Source organism: Filicampus tigris, chromosome 14, assembly GCF_054856515.1.
Source record: "Filicampus tigris isolate MCC_2025a chromosome 14, RoL_Ftig_1.0, whole genome shotgun sequence".
Classification (NCBI taxonomy): Eukaryota; Metazoa; Chordata; class Actinopteri; order Syngnathiformes; family Syngnathidae; genus Filicampus; species Filicampus tigris.
Genome location: NC_141230.1, coordinates 9,520,236 through 9,535,895, shown reverse-complemented (window position 1 = coordinate 9,535,895; position 15,660 = coordinate 9,520,236). Strand labels below are relative to the sequence as shown.

At 39.7% G+C, this 15,660-nt stretch overlaps 1 protein-coding gene across 4 annotated transcripts in view; it reads right to left on the bottom strand.

The window, feature by feature from the left end:
• The window catches only part of il1rapl1a (interleukin 1 receptor accessory protein-like 1a), a 271,904-nt gene that overhangs the window by 132,945 nt on the left and 123,299 nt on the right, over nt 1–15,660 (bottom strand). The window lies entirely within an intron of this gene.

Genomic DNA, 15,660 nt, shown 5'->3' with positions numbered 1-15,660 from the left:
ATGTAGTACAATGTTTTTTAAATCTCTAAATATGAATACGTTGCTTGCAAATTTATTGGTCACTCTTTCAACAGTGTAAAGCGATATTCAATTAAGTAACATACACAATAACAATGTCATTTCCAAAGCAAACATATTTGGCAAATGGTCAATTGTAGGTTGTAAAAGGTATTCACGAAGAATAATCACATATAGCACACCTGCTTTAGAGTGCCCCCTTTAAATGAGTTCATGAAAACAGCTGACTTGTTTTCTGAAGCTTAACCATGATTGGTCGTTGCCTGAGCCCTGAGCAGTTGTGATGTCATTTTCAGTCGACAGAAGTGACACAATGGCTAGAAGATGAGATGACGAGATGGCCAAAAAGGGGTGGATTAATTTTTATTCCACAAATGCAATATTTATCAGAGTGCCTTGTTTCAACTATTGGGCTTGTATAGAACATATTCTAGAAAAAAATATGTTTGGGTTGACTTCCCTTTAAGGGCCTGTAGCAGTGCATTATGGGTGTTGTATCATCAGCGTGAGTGTGTTCCATTCTAGCCAGCTAGTTTTGATAGGTCAACAGATCTTTATGTACATTTAATTCTCATTTGAAGAATAATGACTAGAAATTAAATAACATTTATTTTCATTTCTAGTCAATTTATGTTTTTATTCAATTAAATTAAGGGCTGAATATATGAGCGAATTTTATTGTGATCAATATTTAATATGATCTAACTGGCGTTTCATAAGTGCAGTCATTATTCATCATATATTTTGCAAAAGGAATATTAATAAAACTATATCACTCCATATCACAAATTTGCATCTGTGGTAAGCACGCTCCCTCTCGTGCTTTTGTTGCGTATTCAGAACATGTGTGTGCCATCTTGGCCTCAGCAGGCAACACTCCTGCAATATTGAAATGCAACAACTCGCATTGCATCTGGGAGCGGGCTGTAAAACGCTCCATAAATGATGTCAGACTCTTCTATGTGCTGAGGATGCACAACAGAACCCCCAAAAAGTGCAATGCAAGATATTTAACCAGGAATACGCATCAAGCTCATAAAAAAGGCAATGCAATGCTCTTTAACTTTCTATGAAGAGATATTTGTGCTGAAGCTCCTCAGGGCCCTCCCCTATTTTCTACATGACCCCCGCATGCAACTTTTTATGACTCAAGTTTGTCTTAACCAGGTCATAATGTTAAACATGCTTAATATTAAAATACCTTATAGTGTTTTTTGAACCCTAAAATTGGCAAATTGACCAATTAGTCGATTATGGAAATGTATTCAAATGCTCATCCTGATATAAATACTGTAAATTCAGCGGACTCAAACAATTAGCTTTGGCTTCACTTGTACAATGTCTGGTTGGGCTGACTATATATTACCAATTGCATTGAGGAATGGGAAGCACATTGGTATGCAAATCCCTCCCAATACACAAGCTACCTATGGGCCGCTATCAGCCTAATACCAGCAAGTCTTATATGCTGCTGTTGTACTGCATATTTGGAGTACATGACGGTGTAAGAGAGTGAGTTGTTGGTGGTGGTGATGGCGGGGTGAGATAAAGCCATAAGAGCCCCGACTGGCAGTGATACGGTGTCTCACAGGAACAGCTATGATTGTAATTAATACTCTTAATTAGCAGGGAAGTCACACATGCACGCATTCCCTATATGAATAGTTGTCTGCCTAATTACGGCTGCTAATTACCAGTGGGCTTGGCCACAAAATAGTGTGGTTACGTGAGAATGCAATCGAAACAGAAAGCATCATCATGGCGCAATGTGTGAAACTTTGCCTAATTATAGCTACTAATAATGAGACCAGGACCCCTTCAGTGTACTTACAAGCAGAAGCATGTGTTCAATTCAAACTCTTATTAACAGAGTTGAGACCAGTATATGCAGCAGATTTTAATCTCTGGCTATCCATCCATCCATTATCGATACCGCTTATCCACACAAGGGTCGCGCGGCGTGCTGGAGCCTATCCCAGCTGTCTTCGGGCAGTAGGCGGGGGACACCCCGAATTGGTTGCCAGCCAATCGCAGGGCACACAGAGACAAACATCCGCACTCACAATCACACCTAGGGGCAATTTAGAGAGTCTAATCTACCAACCATCCATGTTTTTGGAATGTTGGAGGAAACCGGAGAACCCGGAGAATACCCACGCAGGCACGGGGAGAACATGCAAACTCCACACAGGGAGGCCGGAGCCGGGATCGAACCCATGACCTCTGGACTGTGAGGCGGATGTGCTAACCAGTTCCCAATCTCTGGCTATTAAAACAATATTTATTGATTCCGTTTTCAGAAAGGTAAAACAAAAATAAAAAATCAATGGAAAGTTGGCATTACGGCAACACCACTGATTGGCTGTTTAGTAAGATAAGATAAGATAAGAATGCCTTTATTGATCCCACTGTGGGGAAATTTTCATTGTTACAGCAGCAAAGATATAGGTCACACAGGGACGGCGGCATAATGTGGCCATTAATGTATAACATTGACGGCAAACATTCCTCAAATAATAAATAAACCCAATAACTTGAATATAACTCACAATAAATCCTGCCTTCTTACATTGAAACCAAATATAAAAACTTCTATTTATGAAGTAATTGGCAGAAGATAGTGACCAGGATCAAAAACAGAACCAACATTGTCAGTGGTTGCAATCTTACTATTGACGCAATCATTGGTTGGTCTACACTTCAATCAATACACAAAAAAACACTGGATGCCATCAGAAGATAGGTTCAACCTTCTTGTTTGGAATCCGATTGTAAAACCTATGCCATCATCTGCAGGAAGCTCACTCACTATTCATGCGTTCATTGACCAGTCAGTGTCAATCATTATATGTACCACCATTGGACAACATCATAACATTCCTAACTGCTCTCTGACTCGAGCATCATCAGATGTGTTTTTCAGTCAATGCAGTTGTTACTGTATAACAGCAGTACTCAACTGTTCCTTCGGTGTGTGTACAAGTCATTAGAGCAGGGGTCACCAACCGCGGCCCTGGAGGACCGGAGTGGGTGACCCCTGCATTAGAGTATTGAAAAAAGAAAAGTATTAAGTGTAACATGTAACATGTCAAATACTGCTGTTAAACCAGGGCTGGGGGAAATAAAATCTCAATATCACAATCTATCATATCTTTAGCTATACCGGTATGAAAATATCCATACTGATACCGTTACTGTGCAAAGTCCTACTACTGTATTTATCTATAATATTTTCTTCTTACATAATTTTCCTTTATTTGATATTTGAAGTTTTTCCTCTTTCCTGCAATTAGATATTTCTAACTATTTATCACTGCTGATTGTCTTCCAAAATCCACAATTGCCAAAACATCATATTGCAATATCACTAGCATTATATAGCTCTAAGATTGTATTGTAGGTTGATCTGACATTCCTACTCCTATTAGAAACATCATAAACAGAAAAAAGTACAGTGTTAAGTCTTTTTGAGCCATAGGGGACACTGTATTTGAACCTCATGTTGGAAAGTGAGCAACCCCCAAACAATTTTGCCGCTTGGTGTGACTGCCGCCTTGCCTCTTGACTGCTTATAAATGATGTATGCAGACAAACCTTGTAAATATTCAGTATGTTGGACTGGTCAAACTTCAAATGCATAAGATTAGGTACAGTATTGTGCACACAGGCCTCCACAGACCTCCCACTGGGGGCTTGTCGAAAGTGGAGCCCTTTTGTGTGTGTATTTGTCTGTGCGCACGTGTGTGCATGAGTGTGTGTGTACTGTAGATATTTAGATATGAAACTCAAAATGCTTTTATCAACTCAATTAGAGTCTGACATTTCCCACATCCCCATGCTGAGCTTGAAAATCAATGCTTCCCACTGGAAGCACACTGCAGTCACCATCTCTCCTTCCCTCTGTGCAAGCACACACAAACACACGCACGCGATCCTGCCTACACCTCTGGGACATCACACCTTTTATAACGATTGTGCTCGGCCACTCCTAAACAAGCCCCAACTGTGAGGCAGGCTTTCATACGCACATGTTGCGGAGCGGCTGCGCTTGTGAAATCCACTGCAGCATCTGAGACTGCAGCATTCTTCTATTTTTTTTAACTAGCTTTTTTTGCAGTTCATGTACCATCAATGTTACAGAACATGTGTGAGGGCCATAGGTGTGGGCAATGGGGGTTGTCAAACTACTAAAATGTGTGTGCACCTCGGAGCATTATTACATTGAGTTTTTGACACAAATTTGACACAACACCAAGGCAATAAAAACAGAGCCAGCAGCTTGAATAAATGTACCCACATGCATGCATAAACACACAATGATAGAGTTCGCGTGTCGCTTGAGTTAACGTCGGCCAGATATTCTCTTTTAGTTACTTGAAAAAGGCTCTGTCTGGGATTTTAAAACCATCAGTCATAGTTCATGGGTCAGTCAACAATTACAGTTAATCACTGAAATTGTCAGTTTGCCACCTCGTAACCCATATTTGTCTTTATGGCTCACACAAGAGGAATTCAACCCAAAAAATCTTTACAATATTATGTTCTATGTGGCCCCACTAGTCTAAACATGGTATTATAATTAATATTACACTTGGGATTTGAAAGAAAAAGCTACAGTCATTGGCTGGCATTGCACTCACTTTTCATTCAGTTATTGGTCTGTCAACATGTCAATCCTTACATCCTGTATCTCACTGAACACCATCTGTAGGTAAGTCCCACTTTCTGCATGGTCTCCGAATGTAGAAACTTGATCTAATCATTGGCTGTCATATCACTCATTGTTTATGAACTCATTGGCTGATGCACGTATATTGTTACAGGCAGCACCAAAGATTGATCGGTTCTGTCTCCAAATAATTTGTGTTTCTCTTTGGGCCCAACCTTCTTGCGCGATCTCTGAATGTTAAATCGGTATCAGGTCATTGGCTAACATCTCTCACGCTGTTCATATATAACTTGCTGTAGGCCATACAAAGATATGGTCACCGCAGCCAACTCATCAGTACCTCCATAATTAAAGTTCCACCATCTTTTCATACAAAGCCCTGTATCACCCGAAATTGCTCCTCTCACTCCAAGCCTCATCTCTACCTGATCCTCTAATGAAGTGTAATTATCAGATCTTAGGCAGGCAGCAGTGTTCTCATAGGTTTCAACGAGAGTCAATGATCTATGCTGATAAGAACTCTTAATAATGATCTGTCACTTTCTCTTCTCTGTAAACGCCCACTTCCACACACACATCCGTCCATCTCCACGTGTCTAGAGCCAGTTCTAGCCATGCGTACTTGAGGCAGAAAAGTTAATGGGCATCATGTGACATTATTTTATTTGACCATTTTTGGTCATTATTATGCTGCTAATTTAGTGATTGTTAGGATTAAATCGAGTACTCCGGACTGAAGGGGGATTCTATAAATGCAGACTCAGATGAGAATTGACAAAAAATATTTATTTACAAAAGAGGTCACAATACCGGCAAAGTGCAAATCAAAACGCTCGTTAACATAAACCAGGAAAAAGAGATGAAACAAAAAGTGCTTGCAAAAGGCAAGGAAAGATATAAACAGAAATTGCTTGTCACAAAAGGACAAGAAAAATCCAAACACGAAGAATACAAACCGAGGATATACCTAGAAACCAAAACACACTACTTACATGAACATGGAAAAATCCTGGCAAGAGAAAAATGGGTACGAACATAGAACTAGTGATGGGACGGGCAACACTGGTGAATCGGCACTGTGCCGAGATCTCAAGTGTGAAACCCCGTATTGGTGCGTGTATCGCTTCAACCAAAAAAATCATGTCACCAATACAGGAAGTGTGTCGTTTGGCTGTGCCGTGTCAAATTGTGTTTATAAGGAAACAAACTTTATCGACATGTTGTGGGTTTGTTGGATGGAGATTGAACATTTTGGTTAACAAAATCCCATACATAAATTACACGTTATCTCTAAATTGTGTTAGATAAATTTGTTATATATTATATGCTCATTTGAGCCTTTACACAAACAAGCAGATTTTGAACTCTTCTCATCAACAACTTCAGTCAGCAAACAAATGGAGCAAACACAATATACAAAGATCAAATTTTAAGTACAAAACTGGCAATTGAATAAAGATTTAATATTATTTCACAAGCTAATGTTGGGTCAGCATGCAAGTTTATTCTTTATTACCTAACGTGACCTGCAATGATTTTTGATGTACAGCAGAGGTCCGTGTTGACTGACCAACACAGTATCAATACAGTGTTAACACAGTTCGTGAACTGTGTCAACACACTCCATGAGGTATCATCAACCCATCACTACATAGAAAATCTAGAAAATTCAATCACTTGTGGACAAAGTCGTGAGCAAGATGAATAATCCGACAGTGTGTTGTTAGTCTGGCAGTCCTTAAATAGTCCATTGATAATTACTCGAAACAGGTGTGCAGCAGAACGACACGCCCACCACCCTCACAGGAGCCGAAAGCAACAACAAAGCAGAACCATGACAGTGATTGCTACACACAGCATCTTTGACTACTTACTGTAGTGTAAAACACTCTAATAACACACTTGGGTGGAGCAGGTAATGGCTATTGTTAACTGGGCACTTAAACTTTTGCACTTGAGTGTCGCTATTTACTGGTTATTAACACACACAGCCGAACAATCTATAATCCTGTACACATGCTATCTTTCACCAACGGCATCGCAAGGTTGGTTTTTCCAGTCACTGTGATATTACCACTCATGCACAAATCACATGAGCCGGATAGGTCAACTGACAATAATACAATAGGAACATGAAACTAAAACAAAAAAACGCCACCCAATGTTTTGTTTTTTTATTACTTCAGATACAAAAACAAACAAAAAAATTAAAATCACAAGTGAACACAACTTAGAGGAACCACCTCATGCGGTTCGGTGCAGACATCATTTTATGAGGTTCTCTAAATCCTGTTATCCTAAATCCTGAGTCCAAACTATAAAAATAAATAAAAAAAAAAAATATATATATATATATATATATATATATATCCATCCATCCATCCATTATCTGTACCGCTTCTCCTCACAAGGGTCGCGGGGCGTGCTGGAGCCTATCCCAGCTGTCTTTGGGCAGTAGGCGGGGGACACCCTGAACTGGTTGCCAGCCAATTGCAGGGCACACAGAGACAAACATCCGCACTCACAATCACACCTGGGGCCAATTTAGAGTGCCCAATCAACTTACCAACCATATTTTTGGAATGTGGGAGGAAACCGGAGTACCCGGAGAAAACCCACGCAGGCACGGGGAGAACATGTTACTCAGTAACCATACTTTGTCTCAATATGTAATGTAAAGAATCCCCTGAAAGTGATGAATGAAGGTACCCAAATTTAATAGATTACCTGTAGTAACCTTTATAGGGCACTTGTGAAAATATTCATATTTTTTGGGGTGTAATTGTGATATTAATATATTGTTTCTGAGTCAATTTAATTTTCTCACAGGATGAATGAAATGTCTGAAACTCAAAATTGCATCACTTCTGGTGGCGGACGGACTAATTTCACAGCAAAAGATTCCATAATGTCACATAAACACTCAAACCACTTTGTAAAACAGGCGATTGCTATCATAAGAAGGCGTTTACATGCATGCCTATTGGGATGGCACTCACATGGTCGAACAAAGTCAGAATCAAATGCACGCATTGTTTTCCACATTTCTGACTGCATCACACTGCACATGTACAAATCATGTATATTACACTCAATCAACATTATACAAATACATACAAAATGAATAAATGTTTAAGGCACACAAGTTATGAAGACTATAACATTAAATGACTTTGTAGCCATTTATACAGTCTCACTGCAAACAGTCGATCATAGACAGCTAGCACACAGCACGAAGTGGACAAAACAGTGTTCGAATCTTGCGCGGATTTGATTTGAGGGGGCACAGCATTTGTTTGAGGGAACTGTGTTCCCATCTTGCCCAGCATATAGGTGGTCCCGGTCTCAGGCCAATCTATCACCCGTGGTTTCTACAGTGGCTAAGAGCTGGACCAAAGCCTTGCCGTAGCAGGGCTGAATTGACAGTAAATGGCTGGCCTGTACAAATAAAAGTCTGAGGCGAATGAAAAAAAAAAAGAAAAAGAAAAAAACATCAACTGCAATCATGCAGCAAATCAGCCCTGTTTGAACCATGCTATCCAATCAACAGTGGACAGCTGTAAGCACTGTTTGTGCTCACAGCTGGTCTTAAAATACGCCTCTATCAGGTTCTCCGCCTTCGCATCCAAATAAACCCAAATAAAAATCCAAATAAACATGACATAAGGCAGTAATGCATTTCCAGAATGGGCCGTCTGGGTTGTGTTTTACAAAGCAATTTGGCACTAGGTTTTGTTGGACAGGGAGTGTATCAAATATATCATTTTCAAATAATTCTAAAGTTATAAGTAAAACAAGGACACCTCCGCCAAGGCTTAAGCTGATTAAACTGAAATTAATGACCGGACATCTATGATCCAATTAGCTAAAAGCAGGTTGTGTTTCTTTCTGGATCCACAGGAGCAACATGTCTTAGTCGGTGTCATATGTTTTTCAGGAGCTCAGTCTACATATTAATGGTGGCATCACAACTTGTAATTCTCATCCATCCATCCATTCATTTCTCCTCACTAGGACCTCGGGTTCGGCAAAATCTATCCCAGCTGACTCTGAGCGAGATGCGGGTACATGCTAAACTGGTCCCCAATCAATTGTAGGGCACACATAGAAAAATGACTATTTAAACTCACGTATAAAAATGATTCTATTGCCCCTTTTCAAGAACTGTTCAAGAAGTTATTGATTCGTCTCTCTGATAATCTTTAGTCAAGCGGTATTCAGTAACTCATGTTTCTCTTAATGTACCTCCTTCTTGCATGGGATCTAAATGGAGAAACTCTAAAGCAAGAATCTTCAATTAAAATTCTGAGGGGTTGCAAAGATTTTCTTAGGACACAGATCAAAACAACGGAATGTTTCTATATGCGTAGCAAACTAAGTAAAAATCGCATATCTCCTTTTCCTTCTCATAACATTTGTGGTTTTGCAAATTGGACATTTTGTTGTCCATGAAAGAAGCACATTTTCTGTAAAGGAAACAATTTCAATCCCAACAATGCATGATCATGAATACTGGTAAATGTATTTCCAAGAACAGAAATACGATGTGCTTTTTAAAAAAAACCATCCAAACCCTTCGAATAGTTCACATTTAAATACACCAATAAGCTAAATACCCAGTAAATTTGCACAAACATGATCGGCCTACATTTCAGTACAAATTGCATTTTGATGCCTGCTACCCAAACAATACAAAACTTCGAAATGAAGCAGTACTAGGGTTGGGTATCGATGAGATTTTATGGATATTACTCGTTTTAATGACACTGCTTATCAATCCAGTGCCTTCACAGCATTCTTATCAGTACTTTTTTGTTTGGAAAAATGACAAAACAAAAATATTTGAACTCACATTTTTTTTAAAGAAATGCACTTATCTTTTAACTACGTCAAAATTAATGTAAATAAAAATGTAATAATAAAAAAATATACAGTAAAAAAAATAAGATAAAATAAATGATTTGAATAAATCACTATTATACTGCTAGATATTATATAAACAGTTATTAGAGTAAAAAAAAAAAAGCAACAAGGCTGGAAATTGCAGTTGGGCTGCAAAAAATAAAGTTCATAAAGCCGAAATAAATCTAACATTAAATTGAGTAATTTCTCAAAGACTGTTAATAGAACTGTTAGAGGTGGAGATTATCCATACTTCAAGTTTTAAAAATTCAGCCGTGGGGCCAGCTGAGTACCAGCGCTCGGTATCCATCCCGAAGCGGCACTGTCCTAAATTTCAAGGAACGTTGAACAGGCAAATTATGATTAACTTTTAAGTAAAGCAGACCATGTAGATTCTGGACATTGCATTGCACATTTCAAGTTAAAAACAGATTTTGTTTACCTTCGAGCTACGTTTAAGCGGCTACATTGAGATATTCCTTTACAACCAAAATGTCGATCTATGTTCACTTACGATGGTGCCCCACAATCCATGCCATTATGAGCGAACTATCATTTTGTCTGTGTTGGGGTGTCAGTCATGTAGTGTTTCATTTTGAAGTGGTTTTGTGCTGGCTTCTGGTACTGGTCCTTCCATTCATTTTTAAAATGTCTGTTTCCTGAGTCAACTTTCCGAACTTCTGAACAAGCCAACTATGACATCAATTCGGAAAGTCTCCTCAGGTAAATAAATGATTTGATTGGCTCATTATGGTCATGTGATCGCAACAAGTTTTCCATATTACTCAATATAGCCACATACACAGTCTGTGACAGCGGCCCACAGTATGTGAGAAAAAAAAACAGGGCCTAAGAGCGCACATACTTGAACTTTATTTAACGGCAATTGACCATGGGTCGTGGCGGCACGGTCGTCGACTGGTTAGCACGTCCGCCTCACAGTTCAGAGGTCGTGGGTTCGATTCTGGCCCAGGCCTTTCTGTGTGGAGTTTGCATGTTCTCCCCGTGCCTGCGTGGGTTTTCTCCGGGTACTCCGGTTTCCTCCCACATTCCAAAAACATGCATGGTAGGTTAATTGGTCACTCTAAATTCCCCCTAGGTGAGATTGTGAGTGCGGTTGTTTGTTTGTCTCTATGTGCCCTGCGATTGGCTGGCAACCAGTTCAGGGTGTACCCCACCTACTGCCTGATGACAGCTGGGATAGGCTCCAGCACGCCCGCGACCCATGTGAGGATAAGCGCTAGACCTTGACTTGGTCTGAGCTCAGAATTTAGTCCACCATTTGGAGGTACTCCTCTCAGGTTTCTATGACTTGCATTTGAACATCTTGCTGAAGAAGTCATGAGTCCATCTAACGTGAATCACTATTGGGCCGAGGCAAGAGGGGGCAGGCAAAAGACTTGGCCCCTCAGATCAAATTGGCAGATGCTTTCTCAACTCTCTGTCTTGTCCACATTGTGCTATGAGCCACTCTCCCTAGTAAACACCCAATCACCACTTAGTATGCAAAGGAGCCTTCTAGTAGCTAGATTTCTCCCCTTGCGGAGGCAGGCTCAGCTGAAGCGGAAAAACTTTGAGGAAGCAGTGAAGCTCTATTAAATGTGTACAGTGGTAGTGATTTATGTCATGAGAAACTTAATACATCATCCAATAGCATAATTATGTTGTTCATTGTTAAAAGTATTATTATTATTATACTTTGTATATTTAACGTTTTCCCTTATCTTCATTTATTATTATTCATATTTTCTGTTGTCACCCTGAAGGATTGTCATGATATTGATGTCCGGGAGTTTGCATGCTTCAGTCTAGGGGTGGGAGATATGGGAAGAAAAAAAAAAACATCTCGATATTTTTTCCAAAAACTCGATAACGATAATTTGACGATATTCTACAAAAAATATAAAAAATCTGCACTTGCTTCACAGACCAATTGTGGATAGACAGCATTTGTGAACAACATCTCTTTTAAATTGCTAAATACAGCTTCTGCAAAACATAACGACATTCTACGACAATATTTAACAATAAAAAACAAAAAAATGATGTATAGACTTACATTGATTTTTGGGAATATTTATGTCATTGAAAGGTCTCTGGTGTTATTCCATAATGATGTGACATTTTCAGCCGCAGTAAGTACTGGTGTACCACTGCCAACTACTTAGAGCAATCAGAAGGAGAAAAGGGTGTTAACTAAAGCAATCAGAATGGGAAATAAATGTATTTGATATGACGTGTGACGAAGTGTCACACAGCGAGAGAAAAAAAAAGGCGTCGTCATGACAACACCTGTTCTCATATATTGGCCACCGTATTCAGAATAAAGTTGAATAACAAAACTGCAATTTACTGAAAAGTGCATTTTCCCACTCATTCATCGCTGTGATATGGAGACTTGTGACTTTATTCATGTTTGGGTGTATGCAGGCAACACACTAATAAGCCCCGTTGTACTTTGTGCAACAAACTCCTCGGGAATAGAGGCTAGTTATGAATGATACGGACTACAAGCGTGTAAACTGAATGTTAACCGATCATTCAGGATGTCACGTTTGACTTGCTCGCTAAAGTACTGAGTGTGTGTGTGCGTGAGTGAGTGCGTGCGTGCGTGCGTGCGTGCGTTTATATTTGTTGGTTTAACTCGGCGACTGTTTTCTGAGTGTGTGTGTTTAAGCTTTTGTTTAGCGTGCTTGCCAAGTTTTCCTCGTAACCCATATGGCTCGTGGTGCAACAGAAATGCTCTTCGATGTGACCGTTTTGGCACATCTAACAATGTTATTCCCACAAGCGTCAGTCTTGTCAACCCCAAACCATTCACAGACTACGGAAGACGTGGACTCGCGCCTTGCTATTATTCCCCGCTGGACATTCCTCCATACTTGAAACGTAGCTCGGCTGCACTGCGGACAGAGACACGACACTGGGTCCTGCCCGCTGATTGGGCAAATGGTGATCACTTCCTCCTCTTCTGCCGTCAAGGCACACTGATTTTCAGCATTTCCTCGTACTTTGCGGTCGTCGGCTCACTCGCTTTTCGAGGTAGTATTAATACTCGATAATGTAAAATTACACATCGTGAAAGCAAGATTGACGATGATATCGATGACGATATATATCGCCCACCTCTACCTCAGTCCCTTGACTTCGGGTGGGGCACCCAAGCTGGAGAGGTCTTACCTGACCCCCTTTATAGATTGGTCACCGCTAACAACCTAATCCCGAAAAGAAAACATTTATCAACAACAATATGTGATTTGTGTGCATGGCCTACCCCCCTCATGTATGCGTGCTGAGAATTGTCCCAAGCGATGCCGCTCTGAAAGTAGAACCTCTCTAATGTAAAACAGTGCTCAACATTTCGTACCACGATCTTTTGAGATCTTGTTAAAGTGAATGAGTTGAAGCAGCTAGTGCCAAACAGCTAAAATGATTCAATGCTCTGCCCAAGCTAATGCTAAGCTCGATTATACCCGTCCCGCTTTGCCCTTTCCAAACCTGCTTATATTGCTCACAACAATAAAATCCTTATTGTCATCCATAAAGCTCATAAATGGGGTTGCCATCTCAGATCAATTCATGTAAATACTTCCCATGATCATCGTCATGGCGATTCAGTTAGCTCCAAGAGACGAAGTCAAGAAAGAGAATGGAGTTGGAGCCTCGGGTCTCTTTAAAATGAAATTTGAAGTAGGATTCAAGTTTGACCGTGATAATCATGTAAGAACACATTAGACTGATAAAGGCTTGCTTCATTCAGTTCTGCTGTCTGGGAGCCACATGACTGCATCCTGTTACTGTTCTGTTGCCGGTCCATTAGATTAGATTTGATAGGAACTGGCATGGGCTGTATAAACATTACGGTCAGGTCACACTTATGTCATTAGATTGGTCACGTTTAAGCATCCACCCACTAAAAACGCCACATTCCACCTTGTACAATACAGTCAAATCCCAACTATATTTCCAGGAAAAATATGCTCCAAAGGTCACACAGAAACTTACTTCCACAGTGTTTTTCCATTTTTCTTTGGTTATTTTTTATGATTACCAATGAGGTCAAAGACGTATTGTGACATGACGATAACCATAGAACAGCAACTCATTACGACTAGGAAAGCGATACACATTTCTGTCCGAGTTTTTCGGTATAACAGATTTACTATGCACTATTAGACTTTAACACTTTTTAGACTATTAACTGTATATTGCCTCTACTGTTAATAAAGGTATGGTTTGACTGTAAAATTATTTACATTTCCACTATTATTTATGGATTTTTTTTATGAATCTAAGGTCGAACAGAATTCTAAAATGCACTGTGTCTGACCTTGTAGTTTGCACTGTATTTATTGTAATTGTGTGCATAATCCCCACGTTCTTCCTCATTGTCTTTGCAATAACACTAGAGAAGTTTATGTCCTTTTAATCTCTCCCGTCTGTGCTGCGCCGCTCCAAATTTCACCGTCTCCGAGCCATACTCACACTGATGGCTCACCACTGCTCATTTAAATGCAAATGTGGACCAAACACCGATAATTTCTAGACATGGGAAAGATTTACCCCCTCGTCAGTTTTCCGTCACTCTCTTTGTAATTTTCCTGTCCTATTCAGTGATTAGAATGAGCCAATTCGTTTTGTAAAGATTATATCGGATGAAAAAAAAACTAGCTGCCAAATCAATGTTAGTGTATGTTTTATGCAGAAATTGCATACACAATCGCTTAATGGAGATGAGTGTGATTATTAACCCGTCGCATTTCAAATTCCATGCTGAATGAGTTGCTGGTACAGGTAAATTACTTGTACAGGTTGAAAAAAAAACAGGCCCCAAATTTAAAAAGACATTACTTATCTTATTTTATTTTTTTTATTTTACGAAATCAAATGCAACTTGAGGTATAACTAGTTTATTGTACTTTCTCCATGCAGTCAGTGGTCGGTCGACAGGCAGCAACTCTGATTGGTCATTTCAGCCATCCAAAACGTGCATATCAGTCCTCATGGCTTCTTGATGAAAGTAGAAATTCTTTACCTTGATGGCACTTGCTATACACACAGTCATTTGTCATATCACACGTTGCAGGCATCACCACTAATTGGTTGCTTCTCTCGGTAACCAATTTGCATTTCAGTCTTGCCCTATTGCACAGTCTCTGAATCATCACACTTATTGTTCAAACATACAATTGTTAGTCAGTCTAAATATCACTGGTTAAAGGCGTCAGCATCGATGATTTGCATTTGTGTTTTGGTCCTGTCTTCTTGCATTGGCTCTTAGTGATGAAACTCGCTAGCATATCAACACTTGATACAATTATTGATCGGTCTACATGCAGCACTTTTGACCTGTCCGTTTTGTTAAACGGTAACTCACATATCTCTATGAGTCAATTCAATTCAATTTTATTTATATCGTGCCAAATCACAACAGAAGCTGTCTCAGGGAACTTTACCCAAGGAGCAAGTCAATGGCCACATTCCTCATTTATTAAAAGACTAACTGAGCCCCAACTGAATCCCACATGAGCAAGCAATAGGCGACAGAGTCAAGGAAAAACTCAGGGTCGTGCAGGCAGGGTAGGCAAGTGAGGTACAGTAGTGCCGTCTCCTTGTTGGCCGTTCTCTGTTTTCTGAAGCTGAGCCATGATTGGTTGTTACCTGAAATCTGAGCAACAGGATTTTGCTGCTTAACTCATATTCCACAAACCCAATATTAATCAGAATACCACGTTTCGACTAGTGGGATTGCATAAAACATATTCTTGCGAAAATGTTTGCCTTGACTTCCTCTTTAAACCCATATCTCAAGGCACCACTGTATTTATACTTATGACGAATCACTCGAATTTTTCATCCATTATTTTAAATGCCAATATTTTTATTATCAGGATTAGGATCAACTTCAACAATTAGCTGGAAGAAATAACATGGCTATACTGCCTCTCCATTTTGAGTTAAAGTGGAAGTCAACCCAAATATATGTTTTTCAAGAACATGTTCAATGCAAGCCCACTAGTTGAAACAAGGCTTTCTGATAAATATTGTGTTTGTGCAATAAGAGTTTATCC